Here is a 27899-nt window from a genome sequence, read left to right on the forward strand (position 1 = left end):
CTTTTTTATAATCATACAATAAATAAAAACACTAAGTAAATCTGAGGTAGATCAATTATGTGTTATACCTCCTAACTGTGCTTACAAAATGCATAAACATTATATCAATATATATTAGTTTTATTGCTATTGATGAAAATGATGTTTTATCTTCCAGCCCTAGAGAAGACTGAATTCAAATTAACTATTACATTATATCTGTCCTCACAGGTCTCATATAAAAAATGATTCATTGAAGAAATATAATTGTTTCTCGTGCACAGTTCCAGCACAACAAGGCTCCGAGTTTGACGTGGTACAACAGAATTGCCTAAATAAGCAGAAAATCTTTTTTAAAAGCGCTGCTGGGATGGAGGTTTTTGTGCGAAAACATTTTGTGCCTCTTTCACTCCCGCATCTCTGGCGAGGCTGCTTCGATATGCAATCTGATGGGAGTCAATTGGCGATGTCAAATGTGATAACTGGCAGTTTGTTGCAAATACATATATTGCTTATACTTCACACCACAGACCAATTCAGGCTGGAAAAAAAATAATGAAGCCGTTTGAAAAGCAATGGAAGCAACCCTAATACAGCCTTGTCATCATAGACACATGGAGATACCTCTGTTTATTTCCCCTGTGAGGCTGTGGCCTTGCATAGCCGAGGAGACGCCAGTCAACAAGCTCATTTTCCAAATCAGTTTACCAGGATGCAGGGTAGCAAAGGGGGGAAAATTTGACTCGCACGTTCAACCTCGGAGTGTGTTCGTGTAAACGTCTTTCTATCTGATCGTTTTGGCTTCCGCACAGGAACGGGATCAGCGGTACGATGCAAACAGCGAGGCGGCGAGGTGCAGATGGTGCTCCGCCGAGAGAGTTTCACCACCAGACAAGCTGTGGTTAATCAACACAAGAACACAGACGAGCCGAGCCGGGCCGAGCCGGGCCGGGCCTCTGTGCTGGGTTGCGCACAGAGCAGACAGAGATGAAACAATGTCTTGGACGCACCTGCACAATTTCCTGGACTTTCCGCTGTCTGCAGTCATCTGGGTCTCAGACAGACGTCTCAACAAAGATTCATTACTGTTCATTTTTCCTGCTGAAGATTATTTTGCTCACTGCCAGAACTGTGGACTAGGGCCAAAATTAAGACCTGACACTTGATCTTTATTATAGTGTGAGGCAAAAAAGATTTGACATCTGACCACCTACAGAAAAAAAAAACATTCAAGTCTCAGGTTTTTTTTAACTAATTAGTAATAAATAAGATAGCATTTTAATAGCTTAATTGCACTGCCTAATTCAGTGTGTTAATTAGGGTGTTAACATGTGGTTATTAGCAGCTGAGCCTGATGGAAATGTCATTAATTTTTGATTGTTTGATCATAAACTGGCGGCGCAGTAGTAATGATTAGCAATTTTGCCATACAGCAAGAAGGTTCCTGGTTCGAAACCCGAAGTCTTTCTGTGAGGGGTTTGCATGTTCTCCCTGTGTCTGAGTGGGTTTTGTCCGGGTACGTCCCACAGTCCAAAAACAGGCTTTGGGTTTAGGTTAATTGGGGACTTTAAAATGTCAGTGACCGTGAATGATGGGCTGACGACGCCTCTCACCCACTGTCAGCTGTGATTATCTCCAACTTACCCTGCGTCCCTCATAGGATAAGCTGTATAGATGATAAATGGATGGATGATCATAAACCAGTGTTGGTAATAAACAAATTTAAGACCTGAAGCATCTGCATCTTGTCTCCTCAAGGATCGCACCTCAAGGACTTGAAACCTTATCTAGCCTCATAAATTTTTTTAAAACAGCTATAATTCAATAACATTTAATTGATTTTTTTACTGTATATTATTAAATCAGCCTAAAAGCTGACATGGAGCTTTTAAAGCTCATAAGGAGAACATGCAAACGGCAGCAAAGAAAGTGGGCCAGTGTGGTTAGAAATCTCTGACATTCTTCTGTACTACTGCCGCTGAATAAATCACTTAAAGCTTTTAATTGCTTAAAGTGGTATCGCAGTTCAATTTATTTGAATATGTATTCCAATAAAGTGATTATAATTAGGTCAATATCCTCGTATTATGAGGGCAGTGGGGTGTGCAGTGAGCAACAATGACGTTCAGTGAAAGGAAGAAAAAGGAGGCGCAAAGCGAGTGGAGAAACTGTGAATCAGAAATGTGTCTGTGTGAAAAAGCTCATTAGTACCACGCCTGGATGTGGCTTGAGCAGTGACACCTCAGATATGTCAAGTCTGGGCATCATTCCCACCAATAGCAGATCCGAAACAACAGGCCTTGTGCTAAACCCAGAGGATCTGCTTCTATTCACCTCCCAAGATCCTCCAAACCAAACAGTTTGGGCGACAGCTGGACTTTCACTCTTTACCCGGATGGGAAGCTTCTTTTGGACCCCGTGTGGAATCTGCAACTGTGGGCCAGTACACACAAGATTACAGCCCACCAGAGGATGGAGATGTTAAAAAAAAAAAAAAAACACCTTAGCCTAGACTCACGGGGAAGGGTCAGCGGACTGTAGTTTCCAAATGCTCATTTGCACCTGGAGCTGTGGGGGCTACACCGCGGCATCAGTCGCACATTTGCACTGCAACAAAAATAACTGCGGGCACAAAGTGGGGTTATTGCTGTTGTTATAGGTCAGGAAAAGAGGTGTCTTATTGTGGGGAGCAAACGGAGGGCACTGAGGCGAAAATGGTAACCTCCAGGAAGGGGTCTTACGCTAACGTTTTCTCCAGCTGCTCCACCTTAGGCTTATTGTTCCACTGTGCCCATCAGAGAGAGAGACGGCCGGCCGTTTGAAAGGAGCCTAGGCTGGGGCCAGCCAAGCACACCTTGGCCCTCACATGCTCCATTAAACCAAGAGCGCGGAGAGGGGCGGGGGAGAGTATGAGGTCTTGACAGTTCTTGGCTCAGAGCCCTGCCGCTGACACAATTACTAGCCCCTTGTCCCTCATCCGTGCTTTACTACCTTGTTTAAAATGGCTGCCTGTAGCCACGACTGTGGATGTAAACAACAGAGGAGCCGCAGACACGAGGGCCGAGCGCTCCAACGCGCCAATGATGTGAAAGTGTTGCTTTTTCCTTAGCATAACTATTATTGATTTGTTTGTTGTGTATTTCAGAATAGACGACAATATTTTAAGAATCTGTTCCTGTCTATTCAAGACACCAAGACTACTGCTGTGATATTAAATCTTGAAAGGTTTAGTGCTATTAGAACAATATCTAATGGTCAAACTATTATGCAGGAATACAAGCTACACTGGACTAATGGGGGGGAGGAGTCCCCTGAAACATAACAGATCCCCAAGAATATGCCTGTAATCTAAAATAGACAACATCTTCCTACTAATTTAACAAACGTCTGTCTGTCAGTGAAGTTTCATTTTATTCGAAACATTGACGATAAAATCTTCAATGCAGATAACCCAGGTAGGATGAACACAAACTCCACTCTGCACCAAAGAATGTTCATAAAAAAGCTCTGCACAAAATGTCAAGCACACAAACAATAAAAAGTGACAGTATATTGGAGAACTGTTTGAGAAGGACTCGCTGATGACAAGGAATCCTTCTGAAGTAGCTCTGGAGCATCAACACAGAACCAGAGAACATAATATTCTTACCAGACAGGCTTAGAACGGACACTGCACTAGCACAACTAAATTAAGAATAGAGACATACACAGAAAAAACAACACTTTCACATTATTGGTGAGTTTGTTACTTTTTCCAATAGACATTTCTTTTCTTATAATTGTATTTGCATGTTGTATATTTCAGGTTACAGGGCAGTATTTTTAGAATCAGTTCCTGGCTCTTCAAGACGCCAGTACTACTGCCGTGGCATTAAAGCTTAAAGGCTCAGTACTATTAGACTATTATCTGTAAAGGTCAAACAGGTATGCAGAAATACAAGCTTCACCGGACAAACGCGGGAAAAAAGAATCCACAGAAATATGACAGACACATAAAAGCACATTGGGAGTAATGCCATTTCCCCCTGCGGCAGAAAACAGCTGCTCCGTGCTCCATCCCCAACACTCACATTATATTCTCCCTCTCCCGCTGAAACGCAGTCTCCACTGTGCCTGTTTTCTTTAGCCAGGGGACAGTTTGCCAACTACACGCTGGAGAGCAAAAAGAAATAAAGAAAGTTTCATCTCGGAGAATGTTTTGTTATGCAAACCAGCTTGATAGTAAAAATAACTGAAGCGTCCACTGATTCGAGACGGAACACCATGGTGCGTTGGCAGCAATAACAGTTCCTGACTTCATTAAGCCGCTTCATACTGGTTGAGGAGTAAAAAGAGATTAGATCTATGGAAATTTGCATCGACGCCAATAATACACACCTCATAGTTTTTCAAAGCTCTGACCTGTCAGGTTCCATTTGAGAATTAATGACTCAACGGTGATTGAAGTCTTCACTGTGGTCAAATGGTTTCCGTTTTATTTTGCTCGGAAATAAGAACATTGGCGGAATATGGATGCTGCTCGTTCTGAATTTGTGACATATCACCCAGCCTGTCCTCAGCCGTGAAACAGGCAATCTATTTTAATTGCTTCTAAATAAACGGTTATGGATAAAAGTTATTGATAGCAGCCCTTGATTTTCTCAAATGCAATTTTACCCAGCGAAACAACAGCAGTAAGAGTGAATTCCTACTGTGTCAAGTGCATTCAATTTAGAGTCCAGTGTCACGTTAAGCCATGTCCTCATGAAACCGCTGCATGGTATGCAAAACACATAAAAGGAATTGATTAATCTATCATTTGAATCATATAGAGTAAGAGAAACTAACAGCAAATGAGTTATTTGCTAAAGTTTTCAACGTTAATCTCCTCTGTTACTGAGAAGCTTTGTAGTCTGACCTGACGGTGCTAACGGCAGAGAGCTGGTAGACAAAGAAAAAGCAGATCTTGCATCACCTGAGGGAAATATAAAGGTTAATTCCGGCAAGCCTATTTCCCATCCCAGAATAGAGCATTGTGCATAAATGATTATCTACTGCTGGGAAAAAAAATGTTTCTGATTGGATTAATCTAAACCCCCCCAAACCCAGGGTCATCTCGGAAACAATGTATCTTTCTCATATTCCAACTGTATGTTTTAACTCTAATTGAGATGAGCCTGGAGGGGAAACACAAAATAAAAGTCAGAGTGAGCGAGAGATCATGGAGGAGGACGGCCTGAAGTAAGCTCCAGCAGAGGGGCCTTGCTGACCTAGTTCCAGGCTGAGTGGGGATGATATTAGCAAAGCAATTAAGGGAGATGACAGCCGTCAGGCAGGGTCAGACTGACATGGATAGAAGCCCGTCTCCCTCCCTTCTCCAGCGCGCTCGCTCTCGTCTTCTTCTCCTCCTCTGTCTCTCTCCTGTAATGGTTATTGATTTTTCACAACCAAAACAAGAGGCCCTCTCAGCCCAGAAGTGACAGAATTTTTTTTTAAGAACTTTTTAAAAAGGAAAAGAGTGGGCAGACGGAATAAAGACAGCGCGGCCGGCAAGGCTGCGATGTAGGGAGGAAGCTCACAGGTTGGTGACCTTGTCAGCTCTGTGCTTGGATGTGCAGAAATCACTCCAGGCATGTCAAAAAAAAAAAACTCCATTCCCAAGAGATGATAGGGAAGTGTAACTTCTACCTCCAAAAAGTTGTTCCATGTTTTTTGCCATGGGGATGAAGAAAATGATCATATTTGGGGTAAAGTAAGGCAAACTTTTCAAACTTTTTTATCCTGTGAGGATGGAGGCTGGACATTAAAATGAATTTACTCCAGGAGAATTTGAAAGTAAAGTAGTGGGTAAGGGGTTAGCAGAATAAAGCTGGTAAAATTATTTATAAGAGTTGCTATCTTTTAAATGCGAGCATCAGATCAGTACGGAATATGTATTGGAAAAGGAAAAATGAATTGAAAACATCTCTTTAAAGGATAAATCTCATATACCTATATACACAACCCAATAAGATGTTTATATACATAATCTTAATGCAAAATGCACACGTCTACACTATATTAAGTAGCTAAATGTTGAAATTTGTGTATTTTACCAGAGCACCACACTGAAAACAACAGTGTCATGGATACAAACACTGCCGGAAAAGTTAGAGGGAGAAAAAGTCGGACATCGACCGTTATGAGTTTCTGATCAAGTTTCTTCTGCACCTCAGAGCCAAACGAGACGTGGAGAGAAAATAGAGAACGACATATGTGCAGCAACAATCCCAGAGGAAACAAGATTATGGAAAATCTCATAAAAACATATTACAGTGGCTCAGTTAAAAAAAAAAAAGAAGCCCCACCAACCATACATCCGAATCAGATTTGCAGCAATTACAGGAGGTATCGCACCAACTTAAATCAGCGGCTCATTCAGCTGTCATAGAGTGGCACGCACGCTGTATGTGTCGCTCCTTCCCAGCATGCTTTGTGAGGTGTTGTGTTCGACATGTCTTCTTTAATCTGATCTCAGTGGGTGGTTGTAAGTTTGACAAAAGGTAGACACACAGACCGCGTTTTACATACAAAAAAAAACTGCAGAGCAGCGCGTCAGTGACACGGTGAGATAAAATGGCAAAGAAAAGGTTTGTGACAGACTCGAGCAAATGCACGCAGGATGCTTTGAAACTCCAGCGCGTTGTCAGCCGACTCAAATCAATACGTTAAATGAACTCTGTAGGTGGCGTCTCTGAAGTAACACCTGTGGGACGACTGCACTGACACACAGTATTTTGATAGTATTCACTGACACGCGTTGGTCTTTCATCACCTGGTCTAGCAAAAGAAGGTTGGTACATATAGACTAGAGCCTCCGTTTCAACTGCTCTCCAAAGCCAAGAACACCTGTTCACTGATATCTGAAGTACACTTCAGACAGCATGCCGAGCCCAGGCTCTCACTGCATACTGCATACTGCATACAGCTCAGGTTCTTCACACTATAGGGTCCATTTCTTTTTAAATCAAAAACAAATTCCGGCTTCACTCTGAAGACCGATTTTACAAGCTTCTCATTTTTCTGTTTACAACTTAGAAGCGGAAGGCCGGCTGAGTTGTTGTGAATATTGATCATTTTTACTAAGCAGCAGGATCTCCAGCTGAGGCTACATCCATACGACTACGTTTTAGTTTGAAAAAGCATCTGCTACAGATACGCATGTGTAGACTACTTCCCTTTTAGAGTTGCTCAAATGGATAAGTCTGGAAAGGCTGCTGGCCCCTTTTCAGTTTGAGAACCGCAGGGCTGCGTTTGAGTCTGGACGGGCAGAAACAGAGTCACTTTCTGATTGGGTCTTCTCGATCATGACGTAACCTTCGCTGATTCATCAGGCTCCTATCACATTACCGCCTTTCAGAAGAGAACAACCGGCATTAGCCTCGGGTACGAGTGTAGAACGCGACATGGAAAATGAATTACAAGCTTTGCTGACCCTGTTGTCTTTGCTTACAGCTGTTTTGGAGTTAAATTCCTCATCTTACAATCTTACAACTGCTTCAATGCAGTAGAAGAGGAGTTATCATTCGAGCAATCTGTGTACATCTGCACGCACACGCTGCGAGTGGTCATGTGATGTGCATTTTCAGGCATGTTAGTATGGACAGGGATTAAAACTGATACAGAGCCAAAACTCTTGCGTGGACAGAGATGGGCTCAGTAGTATGCATGTGGCTTGAGAGTTGATTTGTTTTTCCTGAGTGGTATGCTTTGGATTTTTTGGAAGAAGCTTTTGGGGGCAGAGTTGAGGAAAAACACATGGTGCAGGAATGCACGTTTACAAGTGTGGGGTCACCTCTGCTGAACCCCTACAGAATCTTTTTGACATCTGTGTCCCATAAATATTACTGCATGAGGATCCTGTTAATAGTCCAACATGTGCACTCAATGTGTAACCTGCATATCAAGAGGTGAGACTACTGTCTCGGCTTCCCGTCTTTATTATAAAACTGACAGAGAGACGATGAAGAGCAAACCTTTATTTCAAGAGCCCGGCTTAATGCATAACTGCAAATGACCTGTAGCATGCCAGCGATCACTCAGCTGCTTAATGTCTGTATTAGCTCTGCCATCTCTGCTGAAAGAATCCAGCAATAACCATTCAGATAAATGACTCCGGCCTCTCACGTCCCTGTTTTAATGGAAAATGCACTTGTAGCTTTTCTCTGCCTCGAGCAGAAACAGTGTGCGTGCGGACTAATTTTGGCACCTCAGTCACGCTCGTGAACAGCAGAGGAAAACGTTGTAAAAAGCATCTGAGACTACACCTACATATGTGCGGACAGAGATACGAGCCGTAATGAGTTGCACTCTGCAGATGGCCATTACGGCTCAGATATATCCAAATAGAAATTTGGCAGATGATGATGCTCTGTAGTGTACATTTTCAGGCAGAGCCATTGACCACAGGTGATAAGAAGGTACATGTGGATTCTTTGATAAGAGCCCTGTTGGCGGAATTAATTTCAGCAGGGAAACGCTGGGTCCTTACAGAGCTGCGATGTAATTAAGGTTAAAAAGGAGGTTTTCACACCTGGCATGGAAACTCGATCCTTTTCAAATGTACCTTTGTAAATGTGACAGGGGCTGAAGAGAGTGGACAGCGGGTTTTCACAATGTCAGTGTGCTGGTGAACCGGAGCTGGACACCAAGCTGCTGCACTGTGCGACATCTCAAACCGTCTATTTTAATACAGGAATTTCCCAGTTTGGTATAAATATCCATCCATCCATCCATCCCTCCATCCACATATCTGTCCGTCATCCATCCATCCATCCGTCTGTCTATCCATCAAGTCACTAAAATCCCTGTGTACATGGAAAACAGAATTTGGGAAACAGACGTCACAGCTTGCTTGAAATTAACATGCACCAGAAACAACAACAACAACGGCAGCTATATACCTGTTTCACTGCTGCGCCTAATAACAAGCATTTCTGCATCACATTGCGGTCTGCCTCGCCCAATATACTTGGATCACAGTGTTCTTCTCTGGTATTTGACGGATCGCCACCCACTGGCCCGGCATGCTTGTTTGAGCGTTTGTAGTCGTTTTTTTTGCATTCTCCTTGAGATATTTTGTAAAACATAGGTTGTGTCCGTAGTAGTGTAGACAAGGCAGTATACTATATGTGCATCCTGTCAGTATTATCGTGGGCATCACAGTGAAATAAAACAATATGTTACTGGCCAGATATAAAAATATAAGACCAAAAAAAATAACAATCATGTTCTGCACACATGAAATGACCTGTAACCCTCGTCTGCAGCCATAAACGGAAACATTAAACCTTCTGCCGTGATAACCAACTCAGACTCACATAGCAACCGATGACACACACTTAAACCTGATATGATATGTGCCATAACGTCTCTCCACAGCCAAAGAGCAGATACCCAGGATAAAAATCAATATGGCATCACTTGCATGAAGGCCGAGCACACGGGGGCACTCAGGTGTAGATATTGTTAAGACAGCTGAACTCGACAGACACAGTGTGTGACCAGAGATGGTAAAGCCTGGTGCTCGATGGCGTCAGATTGCAAGGACATATTCACCAAAAGGAAAAATGGAGGTTTAGCAACAGGGGAGCTCAGAGAGAAACCACAACTGACAGGATTTGTTTTTGGGATGAGTAGAACGACGCTTTCTTCGGCTGAATTGCCAACATAAAAAAAGGAATCATAGAAGATTAAATAAATCAAAAATGAATATCAATAAATGAATACAACCTGGTAAATTATGTTTATTGATGATTTTTTTGCTTTTAAAAAAGCCCTTTATTTCCTCCGCTCATGTGTCTATGAAAAAAAACGATCAGATGCCAGACTTTTTTTTTTTTATTGCGGCTGAATTTATGTCTCGTAATGTTCGTCTTTAGCTCAATATCACTGTCGCCCATCTAGCTCCGACAGAGAGATTTTTTAATTTCACTGTCTGGTTAAACAAGTGAAAAACGTCTCAGCAGAAGGCCACATATTCAGTCTAGTTAAAAATCTGAGCTTTTTTTTTTCCCCCCCCATTTTTGGAAAGCTACTAGAATTAATGCTCAAAATAACTTGTACAACCGGTTATTTAAATATCAGTGTGAGCGCATGATGGTGACATCGGGGGGAGCGCTGCACCTTCTTAACTGCAAAGTGGAGACATTTTATCTTCTGAGCAAAACATGATCTGACAGTTAAACTTAAGTGACGTGAAAATGTGGGAGTGTTGTCCATATTCCACTGCTCAGCCGCTATTGAGCGAGGACGCTCCAGATAAAGTAGTTCCGCACTTTCCCTCTCCCCGATGATGTGTGTATGCTGCACAGTCCCTGAGGGCACTTGAAGTAAAAGAGACAACACTGATAGTGGTGCTCAGAGTGCCAGCGCGGCCCATTCACAGATATTAGCCTCAATGGCCGGGATAAGATGCCATGCCAAACCCCTGCTGCGTTGGTGATTGTGTGTGTGTGTCTGTGTGCGTCAGCCTCTTAGGATTCTATGCTCCTTTAAGCATGGGCGGACCCCCGTGGTGCCTTACGTCTTAATCACTCCAGGGGCGTGCAAGAGACAATGCCTCACTGTTTATGTGACAAGAATATAACCAGGTACATGTGACAGCGCGCGCTGCGGCCTGTGTTTATGCATGTGTGTTTATGTTCCGCCTGTGTTATGGTCTGGTAATGACAAGTGAATGGGATCCCTGGGTGGCTGGGAAACAAAGGGGGGAAGCCATTTTTTATTAGTACACCAGAGGCTGTGAGGGCTGGAGGTCGAGCCACGAATGGCGATGGGGGAGGCTTCTGAAAAGCCTGACCTTGCGTGCCGCTTCCATTTCCCTCCTCCCTGCACACCTGATTGCTCTCCGCAGCAAAGACAATATCCAACACACACCTCGTGGCGGCCGGGTCAAAGGTCACATCATTAGTAACGTTACATTTCTTCTTATAACATGCCTTCGCCCAGGACCGGCTCTATAATTTCCTGTCTGTACAGCTGAACACTTAGCCACGCTTCTCCCAGATAAATGCCCTTCTCAAGGCTTTCCCCCCCCTTTGTCAGCAAGTGAAGACTCCTTGTGTTAATAATGGCGGTAGGCGGACGTCCCTGCTCAAGTGAACTCAACAGCAGCACTTTTAAAGAGAGAGCTTATCATTACTACAGCTGCATTTAACCGAATTGAAAAATGCAGCAGAGGGAGATGACACGACGGGGCCACGAGGCACAAATAAAATATGTATTACTACTTTTTTTTCTTCCACGATGGATTATGCATTTATAAAAACTAAAACTAAAAATACTCTTATTTATCCCATTTATCAGATATCAGTGTCACTGAATTATAATTCTGTCTCCAGGCGACCTAGTTAGAAACCCAACATAATTATAGATTTGCAGTATATGTTGAAGAGTACAGTACCTATGCAAAATTCTGTGTTATATAACTAAACTAAGCTTCTCTTTACCAAAGCATGATACAAATACATGTGTGGAACATATAAGGCAGGAAAACCTGTGGGTCAGGAGAACATAATCTGTATCGCATGAAGATTTGTATAAATACTCATTGACCAGAGAGCATTTGAAATGTTCTTAATGACTCTCTGTGCTGGATTAATCCAAAACGAGTAACTGACATTAACCATTCAAAGATGTCACCTTGGACTTTTAGATTGAACAAATTAAACAAGTGATTGACCAATTAACTGAGAAGAGAAGTGGCAGATTAGTCAATAATAATAACAAAAGCTAATACTCAGTATTTGTACCTCTCGGGGATTGCCTTGAACACTAAATCCAAATTGGACAAAGTGAAGTCCTGACCTTGGAAAAAGTGGTTTGACAGAATAATCAAAACCAAAAGATTCATAAAAGCTTTTCTTCAAGTAACAATAATGGCCTTATTTACACAGAACGTCCTGTGGATATTAATTTTTTCCAGAGAATGAATCTTAATGTTTTTGGTTAACCCCCTCTGCCAAAATTATTAGACAATTGAAATACAGTGTTGTCTGCCATCTTGCCTTAGTCAGTACATAGCATGTGTGAAGCCACCGTTCCAGAGACCCCTCCCACATATCATTAAGGGGTAGAACATTTGAATAAATAGCAAACAACCTAAGAACTCAAAGCTTGCATGTGCAACATTTACATAAAAATAAATGTCTGATAAATTCAAGCCCTTCCCGAGTGAGTAGTGTTGCTGGAGCCTATAGCCAGGTACAGTAAATCTGTCTGTATTCTCTAGTGTAGCAGCTTTAAATCTTTTGTTGAAGGTGATATTTCCCGACTGATGCATGAGGCAGATCATTGTTTTGCCTCAGCCAAAGAGGGGAGCAACTGTCCTGATAATGATGGAGTAGGCTACAGCAACTATATAGGAGTAAGGTGGAGGAAAAAACCTAGGAAAACGTCCAAGAAAAGCCTCTGATGGTCCAGAGAAAAACAGAAAACTCAGCGTTCAGAGGAGAGATTACAAACGACAAAAGTAAGCGATCGACAGTGACGACGAGCACGGAACACTTTTTCGACTGCATTGTTTATTGGAGTCCTGCACAGGCTGCAACTTCTTGTTCAAACAAGGAGATTAAGTATCACTGATGAGAAACAACACTGCACATGCCTCACTATAATTTACTGCACTCCTCAACGGGAGGGATGTAGCTTTCTGCCGCATCAGTTCCAGAGAGCCCTCCAGTCTTTTATTTACCCCCCACCCCCACAACCAGTGCAGCGGGCAGCCGGCTGATGGCACCTTCGTCTGAGCGGCCCTATAGCGTGCCACCAGGGGACTTGTTTTCCTCCTCACAGAAGCTTGTCATCCATCATTACTGGCCTAGAGAATGATTCTGGCAGACAGCTCCGACTAACCGTCTGGGGGCCGAACGTAAACAGCGCGCTGCTCGGCAAACAAGGGGTGATCATGACCATTACTTCCGTAGGTGGATGAAAAGAAAAAAAACTGAAGTGTTTTTCACCGGCTTACATTCAAAAAGCTGTGAAAGGCAGAAGGGCATTTTTTATCATTTGGAATTTTTGTAATTTTTCGACGCCTTTTTTCCCCTTGGTCTCACATTCCACTGTGAGTGTCTAGGGCACAGTCACACCAACGATGTCTGGAGTGGTTTTAAACAAATTCTGGATCACTCGCTCTTTTTAAGTTCATGTGAGAACAACAGAATGCAAACTTGGCTTGGTAACAAATAACCACACCGGGCCTGCCTGCCGGTGAAAATGAAAGTCTGCGTGCTGCGCCGACCTAAATGCAGTGCAGTTTGTTTAGTCGCGAGAACAGTCACAGAAACTAATGGAAAAACCCCAAACCAGTCCAGGCTTTATGGGTATCCGGAGACGGATGTTGGCACCTTATAGCCGGCAGCTAACCGCCGGTTATAACATATTCTCATAGACATTTTCTATTAGTGGGTAGATGGGTTTAATGCAGGGTGGACCTTAAAGTTTAAACACCTTTCTTGTAATAGTCACTGAAGTTGCAACAAATACAAAATCTAGTGTATTACTTTCTGTTGTCCCTTTTTATACTCAGCAGAAACTCTCCTATTATGGACACATTGTGACTCAAAACAACATTTCATAAGAAAAACAATAACCAAAGAATTACGGGATCTTAATGTTGGTTTGAAAACTGTTACCACAATCTGCCTGAGTCCCAACCTGGGGGCATTGGTTGTTAAAGTAGGATTAGCTGCTGGATACTAAACAGCTTATTGGCTGTGCTAATACAAAAAAAAAAAAAGAGAAAGGAAGGGTGTATGAAATGTCATCAAGCCACTTTAGACTGAAATGACGATGGCTGTTGTGGAAGGCCACACTCAAAAGGACAGGGTGGAGAGCTCTCCGTAATTGAAAGCGACAGCACGCGATAATCCCTTTGAATATGGGATTTCTCACCTCCCCACAGCTGTTCAATTGCTGCGTGAATGTTAGTAGGAATGTCAGAGTGTCGATTACGGTAAGTCGTGGGAGAGGAGGTTTCAGATGCTGTGTGACCGCCTGACAAACACAGGTCGGAGAGTAGGCCCTTATCGGCAAAACCTCTCAAGTCTCATTGTCTTTCCAAGTTGACGCCTTCCCTTTCTATGTGTCTCTGGGATAGGTGGAAATGTTTGGTTGTTGTTGTTTTTCAGGTTTGTGTCCACGTGTTATAAATGTCAACAACACACCCTCTCGCTCTCTGTGAATTCTCCGGACAATGTCCTGCTGTATTCTCACATGAGCTCACTCGAACATTCTCCAACATTCTTACTAGATCGCTGGCAGGAAAAACTTGTCTGGAGCAACTGACTCGGACATTTTCGTTCTCACATTCAGCCCCTCTGGAAAATTCCAGGAGAATATCTGGAGTTCAGTGGCTGAAGGCGGCTTTAATGTTGTGATGAAGCCGTCCTCATCAAATTCTATAGTGTGGGTGCTGGGAAATTTACCAAAGGAAGCTGCACTTAAACCGACAAAGTGGTAAATATCAATGGCTAACTCAAACAATGCAGGGTTTATGAGCTGTTTCACTTATAGAATCCCACCAAACATGGATGCTACAATTCAGGACTACAGGACACAAGCTGCAGGTGTGATCTCAGATGAGCCTTTTAAAAATTGTATGCAGCAGTACAGTTCATTTGCCGAACGCAGCATGGCGGGCCACAGCTTCGGACCACAGGCCACGGCATTAGCAGCCTTCCACAGCACACAAACCAAATACCAGAGCTATCTTACACCTGAAGCCCCCCAGTGAGGGTTGAAGCCCAGCAAAGAGCGCACATAGTAATGAGTCCTGTTCATCAGTGACGCACTGACCCAGGACAGGCACACACACACACTAATACACACATATACACACACAGACACAAAAGCCCAACCCCCCCGTGTGCCTGCAACCACGCACCCGGTCACCTCGCTCAGGGATCAAAAGCAGTATGTTGTTCTAATCAGTCCTCACAGTGGGCAACCCCATTAATTCAATTCTATTTCATCAGCGCTGAGCAGACCACCAGAGGGGCCCGTTCATTCCTGGGGTCCCGCGGTCCAGGAGTAATCCTATCTCCTAATGACCCCGATATCAGACTCTCTAACCCCCGTAATTTGCCCGGCGAGCGATCTCGCGTTCTACTCGCCGACAGAACTGCGAGATCTTTGCGGGGGGAGAAACACATAGCTCATTTTCAGGACACGGCGGGGAAGTCAAGCAGAATTAATGACGCCATATATCAAATAATTCCAGACGATCAACCCCCCGCTAAACCAGGCCAACACTGCAGAACATGTACACTTCACACACAGTCAGCTGTATCACAAGGATCAAGTGCTGCGCGTTTGAGATAAGAGAAGTGGGATTGTTATACGAGAGCACAAATTTATTTTCTTCTCATAAACAAATTATTTCCTTGCCATAACAATAATGTTAGTGACAATTGTCCACAATGGTTTCTGTGGGGAAACAGAAACGATGAGGCAGAATAAGACTGACTCTTTTATTGTTCTACCGCACCGTGCCGTGTGTCTTGTCTGTAGCATAATAAAATGTTTATTGGGACATAAGATAATGAGCTTTTCATATCTTACCGTACCTTTGGTCTCCGGTGGATGGGGATGCTCATCACAGACAAATTAGATCTTATGAGTATTGCCGTCTACACCTGCAGAAACAATAACAGTTGGTGAATGTGACGAGGCTGTAAAACGGAAAATGAAATGAAACGTCTATAAATCTGGCTCGGATATCCTCACGCTCGCCATCTGTTAATGACGAAAAAAAAAAAACAAGGCCTCCCTTCACTCAAAAAGAACGAGAAAAAAAACTGACGATTCAAGTGTGGAACAAAGTGCATCAAGAGATTTATTAATGTAATCTTTGGTCTGGAGAACAGATAAACGGCTCCGCAGAGACTCCTGAGTAAAAACTATCAATAACTCTCCCAACTGTCCTGAGAGAACAGCAGGGGTCAACGCCGGATAATTTGGCGATGGAAAAGGTCAAACTGAAAGCATATGGTCGCAGATGAAAAAGCTCCCGGGGCAAATGAAAAAAGGATTTACTACAAACACATGCATAACTGAAGGCTCCGCTCTTTTTAAGATGACGACAAAGGAGAGGGTTCGCATCGGAGATGACACTTCAAAAGCCCTCATTGTCAAAGGTAACAATGGTGCTGGTGTCTCCAAAAAAAAAAAAAAAAAGACGCTATCATGTGACTCCACAACTGTGGCAGCCTTTGGAAGTCACCACATCTTGTTCTTTGTGTGTGCGTCCCCGACTGTGATCGAGTACACAAGGACATTTTCTTATTGAAAACCGTGGCAGAGATCCCTTATTGCTCTGAATTATGACTCGTGCATAAATAAATATTATTGTGGCAAACAAATGATTGTATCTTTGGTGTGAAAGAAAAAGGTTATAATGTTATGTTGGTGTATTCTTCTACTTCCAAATGTAGAATGGTCAAAATTAACTACAGGTAATGATCTAAAAACTCCCACTATCAAAGAATCCCTCTCTGTCTCAACTCAACACAGACAAAGAACACAGATCAAGAAGAGGTAAACCAGAGAGTAATGCAGTAATGTTGAACTAAGGCTGCGGTGGGAATCTCCTTTCCTGACCACTACTCCTCCATCCCTATGGAAAACGTAACAAGATGAAGGTGTGAAGGAGAAGCCGTAGTTCGGAAAGGAGAACCACGTAACTGAGCATACGTACAGACTGCACGGTGACAAACTCTGTGCTGTAGTTCGACAGCAAGAAAAATCAAACCCTAACAGGACTGAAATGTTCAAATTAAGACAATAACATGAGGAATATACAAGTAGATCTATATCATTGAGACATTAAAATAATTGAATACAATTTTTAGTAATAAAAAAAATACCAAAGAGCCAAATTAAATGATATTCAGGCATAAATATATCTGGCATGCTGCTTTTGAACTTTTTAAGTAGTTTTTTTATTTGTATTTATTTCTGATGATGATGATATTTTGTACTATAAGTTCAATATGCTTGTTGTTCACTGGACAGATGTGACAGGGAAGAAATATCCTCTGTGTGATGGACTGTTTTGAACGCAGGCGCTAGAGAAGGCTGTGATTTCTGCTGTTTCTAAGCAGGAAAACATCTCCTCCCCCGCCTTCTCGATGGTTGCTGCCCGTTCTCTCCAGTGAAAAATTTAACACACACAGCTGAATTTCTCAGGTGCGTTCACGAACTTCTTTTGAGATTTCTCAGAAAAGTCATTCTGGGCAATGTAGGCAATCTCTTACTGTAGTAAAAGTAGATGAGGCGGCTTGAGAGAGGAGGAAGAAAATTAGATCACATCAGTTGTTGGTATTTGAGGAAACGCAGAAGAGAAAGAATTTAAGAGCTGAATTGTTTTTGTCTTTCCTTCTTTAAACTGCAGCACTACGGGAATACAGTCATCTAAAAGGCTGCGATTATGCTGGGCAGTTAAGAAGCAAACCATTTACACAGGTACATCTCTCTCTCTCTCTCTCTCTCTCTTTCCTCGCACCATCTCTCCTTTTCATAGCAGTTATGCTGCCAAACATTAGTTTTAAAAATGTCTAAACATTTGAAGCATCTGCTCGTCTTGGAGATAATACGCTGATGATAGAGGCAGTTCTCAGCAACGGCTGCAGAGCAGAACTCTACGTCTGAGGCGAAGCAGACAGAGAAACCTTGTCAATATGTGAAGTTATTGGTTGCTCATTCATAATGTTTTGCTGACTGAGTCACATACATCACGTCGGCCCTAATAGTCCGAAGAACACGATTTTGACCGAGCTTTTTTGCTTTTTTAGATGAAAAATGGTGGACGTAGGCATGTATCTTTACTCTTAAAAATGGCTACTTCGCCAAATCTTCCTCGAGAGGATGATAAAAGACAGTAGCTCGCTGGTATAAAACCAATGCTTTCCATCGTCGGTTTATGGAGCTGAAAAGCGGCTGCTGTTGCACATAGTGATTCAAAAAAAATTCAAAAAATTGTTCTGACTAAGGGTTATGTAACTGTGCCAAAACTCTGCTAAGTGAGACATCATTAAAAGTTTGAATGGGTCCAACTGGGAATATATAGATATTTATTGTAATAAAGATTCAACCTAAATATATTTTGTTTTTCCTGCCACCTCTCATTTATCTCATGACATATTAAGATTATAATAAACTACTAAAACACGAAAACTACTTTGACATAGTGCTGTATAAATAAAATCTGACTTTTCTCTCTTATAAAACGGCTAGAAAATGAGGAAAAACCCCCAAAGGAAAATTGTTTACTTTGCCATGAAATTAGAGATGTTTTCCATTAACTCCACACAAAGCTAGATCATTACCTACCTAATTGACTTCTCCCTACAGATTTAGATTCGTCTCCTCTTCCTCTAATCAACTACTTGCATATTATCCATGATGAAAAGCAGTTTGGGTGCAAAAAGTCACATCTGGGTCACAGTAACTGATAAGTAAAAGGATAAATACCTTGTAGTACAAGATAAGATTACTTTAAAAAATTTGGAAATATACCTCTTTCAGGATCTGGATGGATATGGCACAATAAACCTGGGTGAAATGATTTGGGGGCTTTTGTTCATTTCAATTTATCTCAAAACCGAAGGCGCTCGCTCTCCTTCAGAGAACATACAGAAGTTCTACCATGCCAATTATTGCAAACGTGTCAAAATGAACCCCGGCAATAAATCACTGATGTAATTATCAATTGATTGAAGCAGCTATCTTACTGTGAAAAACACTCGGACCCATAATACATCAATTTTAATGGTGTTTCTTAATCAGAATGCTCGGCAATCAGCATAGACCAATTGGGGCCCGAGAGATAGAGACACGCCATTAATAATCAAACTTGGCCGCCAACACAGTGGCTCCGTTCTCGAGAGGCTGCGGGAGCCGTTTTCAAGTGGACTATTAATTTCAGGGCGAAGGTATTGTTGCAAAAAAAAAAATTTAAAAAAAAATCACGATTTGCAACATGGCTGGGGAAAACAAAGCAGAGCAGCTACTCCCTGCAAATTCTGAGCAGCCTCGTGTCAGCCAGACTGAGAAACGATCACAGGGCGCTGTAACTACAGTTTAAATATTTCTCTCATAAAATTTCCGAGCAGCAACGCATTCATGTCCTGGAGAGGGAGGGAATGGATAGGCCTATCTTGCAAATGCTTTTGGAAATAGAAATGTCTATTCGGTAAAAGCTATAAAAATTACACCGAGGCCCACAGGCAGACAAGCGTCGACAAAAGATGTCTTTACAGGACCTTAAGCCGGAGCCATGTTATCATTACGGCCAGTTTTATCACTGCCAAATGTCCGTGTGTCTTTGAATACAAAAAAAAACCCTGCAACACATTAGAGCTGCACAGAGAGTGAGCAGAAAACATGGCCCTTCATGTCGTTCCACACAGGAGTTTCAATGTGAATTTATTTCCTTGGCCTCCGATACGAGGGGCCACCACTCCGATGAACTGCAGAGATGTAAAGAAGGGTTAAGCAACTCGGCTTCCATTTTCACATAAATGTAAGAGCCGTGTCCCTGTGACTGCTACTTGATATTTTGACCCAGATATACACGAACATAAATAGTGCTTTTTTTTTTATATTTCGCTGACCCACGGACACAGCGAACGTGATAACCTGCAATTTATCCTCATCTAAAGTCTCGGTGACAACAGCTCGACCCCCTGACAGGCAGCGAGAGCACATTTTGGAACCGAACGGCCACTATAAACGGTTCCATTCCTCGCAAGAAAGCATCCAGAGACTAAGGCAAACAGGTTGTAAATGGGATGATATCACAGATGCACATTACACCTCCTGCGAACACATGATTTATGAATCCTCTTAACGCAAAAGCAACCTTTAAACTTGCACTGTTGGGAGTATGTAAATGGCCACACCGCTGCGAGTCGCTCTTATGCATACTTCCATTAACAGGGAACTATTTACATATTCACTCCTTGCTGGAGATGAATGATTTAGGAGTTTTTTCAGTTGCAGAATGAGAGGATTCCTTGGAATAAATATATATATGTTGGAGGATAAAGAAGTGGGCGATATCGAGAGACGCAGGGGAACAACAGCTTGTCACTTCTGGTTATTCTGTATAATGGTCACATGATAATATCTGGGAATGCCTGCTCAACATCAAAATAGTTTCGAAATATTTATTATGATTTGTTTCTTGCCAACACCAAGACAAAAACAACTCCACAGGCCAATTACCGCAGCTCGTAAACTATGTAACTGTTGTGTAGAGCAATCCTTAAGTGACAGTAACAAACCTCAAATAGTTTTATCATAATTTCCCCATGATCCTGAGAGGAAAGACAGGAGTGGGGAAATGGGTTCGACTGACTTCAGTGGCCAAAGAAATTAGTTTTCCCCGAGAAGTAATTTGAAGTCTGGTCTGCCTCAAGCGGACAGCGCTGGTTTGAGTCTGAACATTCCACCTCAAAAACCTGGTCCAGCAGGCCCCTCTCTCTCGAACCATCAGTCCTCCTCAAGGCAGATTCAATTATTCAATTTCAAATGAATTATTACATAATACATCCATGTCCTTCTAAAGGGCCGGCGCATTCCCAAATGACGTCCGCTGTATTCTGCATTTTTAACAGCGCGGACATGCCAGGATTAGATTCTTACATTTTTATTAAAAGATGATGTTTATTCAAAAGTGGCGATAAGATAGTAAAATACACCTTATTAAAATGACTGAGGTTCATAAACCAAATGCCAGGGGAGCTGTGGCTGTCGTACGGCCGCAGAGCAGAAATACTCCTGGAGCCGGGGCTTAATGGGAGCATAAACAAAACAGCAAAACACAAAAGGCTATGGTGGAGAAGACTATTCCCATGTCCACCTTCTTCACATCTTTCTCCTTTCCATGGAGCAAACCTGCAGTGCAATACTAAAAGACCGTATGATAAGCCTGTAAGCTCATCATATATGGTGAGTATATATACAGCACAGACTACAAGGGCCCTGAAATGAAGCCTCACAGGACCAATTCCTCACCCCCTATCCCCCAAAGTGTCAACTTGTTTCTGTGGGTATTTAAATTAAGGTAATAGCTTCCACTTTTAGGCTCAGTTATGTTTAAGTAGACTTTTCTTTTAGCAAGAAACCAAATATTCCCCAACACCGCATGCATTGACATTGGGTTAAAGCTGTGGGTACGTTAGGAATTGGGTCTTTATCTCTATAAGTATGGCCCCTTTGGCCCTGGCTCCTGGTTGTCAGCTCGCTTGCTCAGGCCCCTAATGAGTCCCCGCGTTTTGTCAGGCAGCCAAGGCTTGGATGGACCTGCTTCCTGGAGAACGTGGCTGATGGACTACATAGAGAACATTAAGGCCACAATAACACAAGGGTTAATACACAGCGCTGAGCAAATAGGGGGACCGTGCATGTCCACTGTATAGTGTCAGACAAGATGGATGGAAACATAAAAGACTACGCGCTTCACCTAGGCTTTCATCAGCAGCTGTTTTTTGCTTTCATTTTCCATGAATGGGCATTTTTGGTCAAGCAAATGCATTAAAAAGGAGAAAAGATAACGGATGACACATCCTCTACAATTATGATTTACTGATGTACATATAAATGTTCTCTATGTTCCATGTTGTGTTATTATGCATTTAAATATCAATTAATATGGTAATTTATAAAATAGTCGTATTTTACCTCCTACAAACCCACGCTTGAAGTATTTGATAACAATTTATTGAAGTTTACTACGAAAAACCGATTTAAAATGACCCGAACCAACATTTGAAAGTGAGCTACCAACTCAAATCTCCATGGAGGTAGAAGGTTGAGAGCTTAGTGCATTTTGAGACAATTTGGGTCTCTGAACTGGGGAAACCGCCGGCTTTTGAAAAATACGACAACAGCATCACTAGCCCTTCAGCGACTGTGTTCAAGAGGGCAGCTGAAGATTGTTCACTGATCTCCAAACAGCTCGGAAACACAGCGTTTGCTCGTGGACTTTTGCCCCGTGTACATTAGCGAGTGTATTACGCTTTTGTAATAGCCTCTGATCAAACTAGATTCATATTCAGGCAGCAGTAGCGCTTCCACTGACACCCAACGAGGGAAGCATTAAAGGCTGCAGTGGGAATTGTAGACCGATTCTAAAGATGCTAAAGAATGTTAAAAAAAAAAAAAAATCACCCGAAGATTTTTTTTTTTACTGTGTCCATTTTGATCCTCAGAAAAATGAGTCATACCTGTCAGTCTGGAGGAAGAAGAATAATATTTCCTCAGATGGTGTACTGCATAAAGTCAACACCAGCATCTATTTGTTCAGGGAGCTGCAACATTTCTCGATAGCTCCTCATTAAATAACTCGACTACAAGGATTTTTTTTTAAAAGTATTAATAGAAACTGTGAACACCACAGCCGCGTATTATTTACAGGTGGGACTTTGAAAACACCTGATAGTGGAAATTTTTTTTAAAAAAAATAAAAAAATAGATGGCCTCAATCTGCTTTGTCTTACAGGAAAATTACATGTTATCCTCCTCCTTTCACCGCTGACTCCTTCATCATGTCGATATCAAAGCAGCACATAGCCAACCAACTCAAGACAGATCAAGCATTCCCTCAGATCTTTTCCCATCAAACTTGTTACCTTTGATTCGCTAATAAACATGGCCGGGACATCCTGAAACCCCCCCATGATCAATGGGAGACCGGATCTCTTTAAATGACGGAGTTACACCGAGCTTGCTTTGGTGCCACTTCAGAACGATTAGCTGACTGCGGGCCCTCGGGTAAAGCCCATTTCCGACTGTTGTCTCCAACAGGTAAAGATAAACTAAGTTGGTGTCTGCTGTCAGCGCGACTACGTGGGGAAAAAAACGAGAAAAAAAAGGTGCTGCTGCCTTGATAAACATACTGCACTCAGTTACCTGCTTGTACCACTTATGTGGCTGTGGCAGTCGAGCAATAAGAGTCTGTTTGCAATGCTCACCGAGGGCGATTCAAATGAGAGTTTGCCGCAGAACAAAAACAAGGACGAGCAGTGGAAAACAAGAATATGTTGTGAATAGGCTTAAGTGAAATTAAAAGCAACATATTCATTACTTCCATGTAGGACCGGGGGTTATACAACAAAAAAAGTGTATAGTCTATATTGATATTAATTTAAGATAAATGTGGTTATTATTATTTCTTTTAGGTGTAAAGACTGATTTTTGCTCCTGAGTGAAGGTTGTGCTTTTAAACTCTTCTTTATGAACATAGAATGACATTTGATCGACAGCAAAACATTTTACAAATCCGAGGTAAATCGTTTATTAATAACACCTCCTCACTGTACAATGCATTAGCAATATATCTATGTATTGGACCTTTGTTATATTGCTATTGATGAAAACTACAAAATAATCATGGATATCCTTGTATTGCCCAGTCCAAACTGGAATTCAAAAATGTGGGGACTAAGACCAATAAAAGCACGATAAGAATTTACAATTGTTTGTAATTAAAATAATACTTTTTAATATTTGTTAGAAATATGCTCATTTGATAAGAAGATTGACAACACTCTCTTGTCTGTACTGCAACTGTAAAGCTACTACTAGCAGACAGTTAGCTTAGCTTACTCTGAAAACAAAGGGAGACAGCTCGCGTGGCTTTGTCTAAACGAAAAAATGTAATCAACCAGCAGCTCTTTAAAAAAAAAAAAAAAAAACGTTTCTGGTAACAGGACTAAAACCAAATTGTAGAAACATGTGCAGCTACTCCTGTTAATTAAATGCAGCCATTATACACGTTTAATAGTTTGGTCAGAGACACACAAATTAAGTACAAAACAATGTGGCTCTTCTTGCTCTTATTAAGTAATTAGTAATTATATCACCAACAGCGATGAAATATGCAGCTCATGCTTTCCCCCCCCCTCCTTCGCCTTTTGTTTTTAGGCTTTGGTTGAAATTGACTTCATATTTATGTGCGGAGTGCACTACAGTGTCATGCTCTCCAGGCTCAAGAGGGCTGTTACACTATTCTCCTGGTTAAGTGGCATCTGAAAATCGCAAAATGAAAGAATCTTTCTTCTCTCATGTGAAACTTTCACACAGCAACAAGGACTTTCAAGTCAAGACACTTAAGTTCTTCTTGGTATAAATCATATGTTTAACCTGCTTGATTAATGTTCTGGAAAACTGCGATAACGCCTCAATCAGGATTTGATCACAAAAACGCTTTTTACCTGCAGATACACGGATATTAAAGCGTTGAATCAATCCATTGAATCTACAATCTACTGAAAATTTTCCAATCAAGACGACAACATGCTGGCATCTCATAATAAATTTAAATTGGGTGCGAGACGCTGGTGTGTTGGAGCAGGTCTTTGTTTCTGCGCCACGTAGGATCACCACGTTTCCAACAGCCAACAAAGCCTCTGAGCCACGTGAGCAGCGCACGACGAAGAAACGACTGGGAGTGTCTGCGCTCGTCTGCTTAGGATCCGAATAGACACTGACCGCAGGTAAAGTGAGTTAGGGTTACTCAAATTAGCCCATTGAAACTACCTCCTTTTTTACACCAATATTAGTGGAAATACGCAGGTTTTTTTCCTGTTGTCTTTCAGTTTTTTGCCCCGATGCGTCATCACAAAGCGATCTCGTGACTCGCTGTCTTGCCAAATTAGCGTGTTCACCAAGGTGTCACGTTTCCGTCCCTGCCCATTAGTGCCCGAGCTGATAAAAACCTGCGCCCACCGCGGAGTCATTTGACCCGGGAGTGAAAGCCGATTGTGCATTCCCATCGAAGACAAAAAGCCAGATGTTAGCACGTGTTAGTGGGGTTTTTTTTAACCAGGGACTTAACGTAATCTAAAAATCTGCTGGAGCATGTTCTTTCAAATTAAAAAGAAACAACAACACCCTTCTTAAAAATTCCGTTTATTACCTGGCAAGGCATCAAATAAACATGCTCAATTGCTCTCCATGGTTATTTCTGATTGGGTGTGGGTTGGTCCAGATTGGCTGTGTATTACGAACCGCTCCACTACAATCAGCGTAATGGCCGGCTGCATTCAGACATTAATACGGGAGGCTGCCGATAAACAGAAGCATCGCAGCTACGTTGAAAAGACACATTAGAAATGGCTCCATCTCCTCCGTGCTGCCTCCTTGCAGCAGCTGAGGCACCGCTCTGTTTGTGCGACTGCTGCTACATGAAAAGCGCTGCGAGCCTGGCTTTCCGCAGTCTGGCTGGCACGCCTGGAAAAGCTTCTGTTTTTCTGGACTTCTTTTCACTGCAGGCCATCGTAACCGGGGGGGGCAAATCAGTGGATCGCAACTTCATCCAAGTACGAGAATATACTGTGGAGCGTTTCACCTGCGCTGCCTTGCATGACAGAATTTACAGCCCGGTATACACACGCCAATCAAATCACCCTGTAAAGGAAAATACATACACAACCTCAGGCTACAGTGCTGTAACTTGCTGACCAACAATGGTTGTTTTTCACTTGGCCTTTACTAACAGGATAAATGCCCCGGGGGTAATTTGTAAATTAATTCCTCGGGCCAAAGCGGTTTCCCAGGCCACCCTAAATCACATTTGATATAGACGGATTATCCCTGATTGAGTTTACTGTAAAAGAAGATTGTGACAAACTAGAGAAACCACAATATTTCCTCTGAGGTGTGTGCCTCGCCTGACAATGAGGCTCCGTGGCACAAACATACACCTCTGTATATCGCTGCTGCTGCTGCTGCATAATCATCCACCTACTGTGACTGGTTGTTCTAAATATGCAGAGACGACTCTCCGTCACACACGCGGCAGATGAGGCGAGAAGACCCCTGCTAAATGGCCCCGGCTCTGAGGCAAATGCATTGTCTTACCTCATCGAGTGCAGAGCTCCCTGGCTGTTCAGGGAGGACTAGGGACTAAAGCCCTTAATCCCTGCCTTGATTCACGATAGCCTGCTAGGTTTTAAAATGTCATCAGTGGGGAAGTGTGTCCCGCTCCTGCCCCACATGCTTGGCCCATTAATACACCAACAAGCCCAGGGTACATGGATTTAGGAATAGAAACACATACAGTAAAGTGACAGCACATCTATTTATATATATAATAATAATAATAACATATGCCGCTGCCGGGGCTCGTAAACAAGCATTAGTGCTGAGACCAGAGTGGATGGAGGAGTGTTTTTGTAAGTTGATAATAAATCACGTTAAATACAGACTGCAGATTAAATGTGATCATAACTTCATTCTTTCATCAATAGCCTCTCTCTCTCTCTCTCTCTCACTTGGCAGGAACGTGAAAACAGCGGCGCTCATGGATGGAGGGGCGGCTGGCAGCGTTTTGGAAATGGATCATCAGTTAACTTTGTGTGAGGACCGGGGCAGTGTCCCCTCACTCACTCCCAACCAGGGCTTGCAGTTCACACACACACGAGGCTGCAGCCGGTCACCGGAGCAAGGCATGGGACCTGTGATGAGTAATGCTTTGTTGTCTGGAGGATGGATCTTGCAGAGTGGCGGCTACAACTTACATACACATATCTGCAGGATACAATAATAATAGGGTTTTTATAAATAGACTCGTGCACATCACAGGCAGCAGGGAACTGGGAGAGGATAGGAAATGTTTCAAATTGAATTGTGCACTTGTTATATTTTGGTCTAGTTTGGAAACACAAAGTGAAATTGAAAAGATGTGAGGCAACACTGGTTAAACAGTTGCTTCATTTAGGCCAGTGTTAATACTAACAACTTCAGAATAAATCATTTAGCTTATATTTCATTCTAGATTTGTGAAGTTAAATTATGGGATGTGTTGGGGTGGTTTTAGGAGACTGAGCCCCAGCAGTCCCCAGCCCCTTGCTCCTAAGTTCCTGACCTGCACCTCCACCACGACCTCACTGTATTCACCTAGTTTTTCTCCCACAATCTCTGAGGCGTGAAGTTAAGTTTTTTTCCTTCTTGCGGGAGCGCTTGCGCACAACGCGAGCCCCGCACACACACACACACACACGCACCATCCTGGAGGCTGTGGTCCCTGCGCTCAGGGGGTGGCAGTGAAACTGATCATCCTCCTCTCGCTCTCTCTCATTCACCCGACACAGGACAAGTGTCCGTGCGCCGTGTCAAACTCCTGCCGGACACGGAAAACACGTCCAGATGAAGCGGACACGCGGCGAACACTGTCCGCGGCCACACGCTCACTGTGCGTTCACCTACCGGCCACTCGCTGCTCCGGTCCCCCGGGGTCGTCCGTCCTTGTTTCGCTGCGACGCTGCTGCTGCTTCTTATGCCTGGACGCAGTCTCTATCCCGCACGGACTGCTGTTGCATCTCCCAGCGGGGGGAGCGACACTGAGGAGCGGGCAGCGGCTGACGGGCTGGTCGGTCGGTGGCCTGTCTGCGCTCCGCGGCGCACGTCACCAAGTGGAGCGGTGCCGTGGGACTTGGCGAGAGACGCGTCTTTCTGTGCTCGCTGCGCGGCGGCGGATCGGAGATGGGAGCGATTGCCTGGACGGACTGACACACCGTGTGGCCACTTTACTCCCGGTGCTGCTCCTCCCCTTTCACTCACGAACACGCCGGCCCTGCAGCGCCGCCCACCCGCCACTGCGCGCAAGTGCATGCACCTGCAAACTTGCTCCAGTCCGGAACCCCGGGGGGTGGGGGGCGGGGGGGGTGCAGCCCGGGGTCATCAGGGGCTGCAGAGGGACTGAGATTCATGCAGCTCAGTCGATTTTATTCCAGCCTCTACTATTCTACAATTATAATTAGTGTTACATGTCTTTACAGTTAACACTATTTCTTCTTTCTAAATTCAGGCTGGGAAATATGAATGCAGGTAATTCTACATGTGAAAATCTCAAACCGAAATCCTCCCCTCACTCGGTTTCTCCTTCTGCCTGC

At 43.1% G+C, this 27899-nt stretch overlaps 1 protein-coding gene across 6 annotated transcripts in view; it reads right to left on the reverse strand.

The window, feature by feature from the left end:
* The window catches only part of LOC118099782 (kelch-like protein 29), a 225524-nt gene extending 197985 nt beyond the window's left edge, over positions 1–27539 (reverse strand). The window contains exons 1-2 of one of the 6 annotated variants that reach the window (XM_035144542.2): positions 27214–27539; positions 15567–15635 (exon numbers count right to left, since the gene is read on the reverse strand). The gene's annotated coding sequence lies outside the window, so the exon portion shown is untranslated. Of the gene's footprint in view, positions 1–15561; positions 15636–15726; positions 16150–25866; positions 25918–27213 lie in introns of those variants that run through there. The other 5 variants (XM_035144541.2, XM_035144543.2, XM_035144546.2 and 2 more) reach the window with 5 other exon arrangements.
* Between the last annotated feature and the right edge of the window lie 360 nt (positions 27540–27899).

This window comes from Hippoglossus stenolepis, chromosome 20, assembly GCF_022539355.2.
Source record: "Hippoglossus stenolepis isolate QCI-W04-F060 chromosome 20, HSTE1.2, whole genome shotgun sequence".
Classification (NCBI taxonomy): Eukaryota; Metazoa; Chordata; class Actinopteri; order Pleuronectiformes; family Pleuronectidae; genus Hippoglossus; species Hippoglossus stenolepis.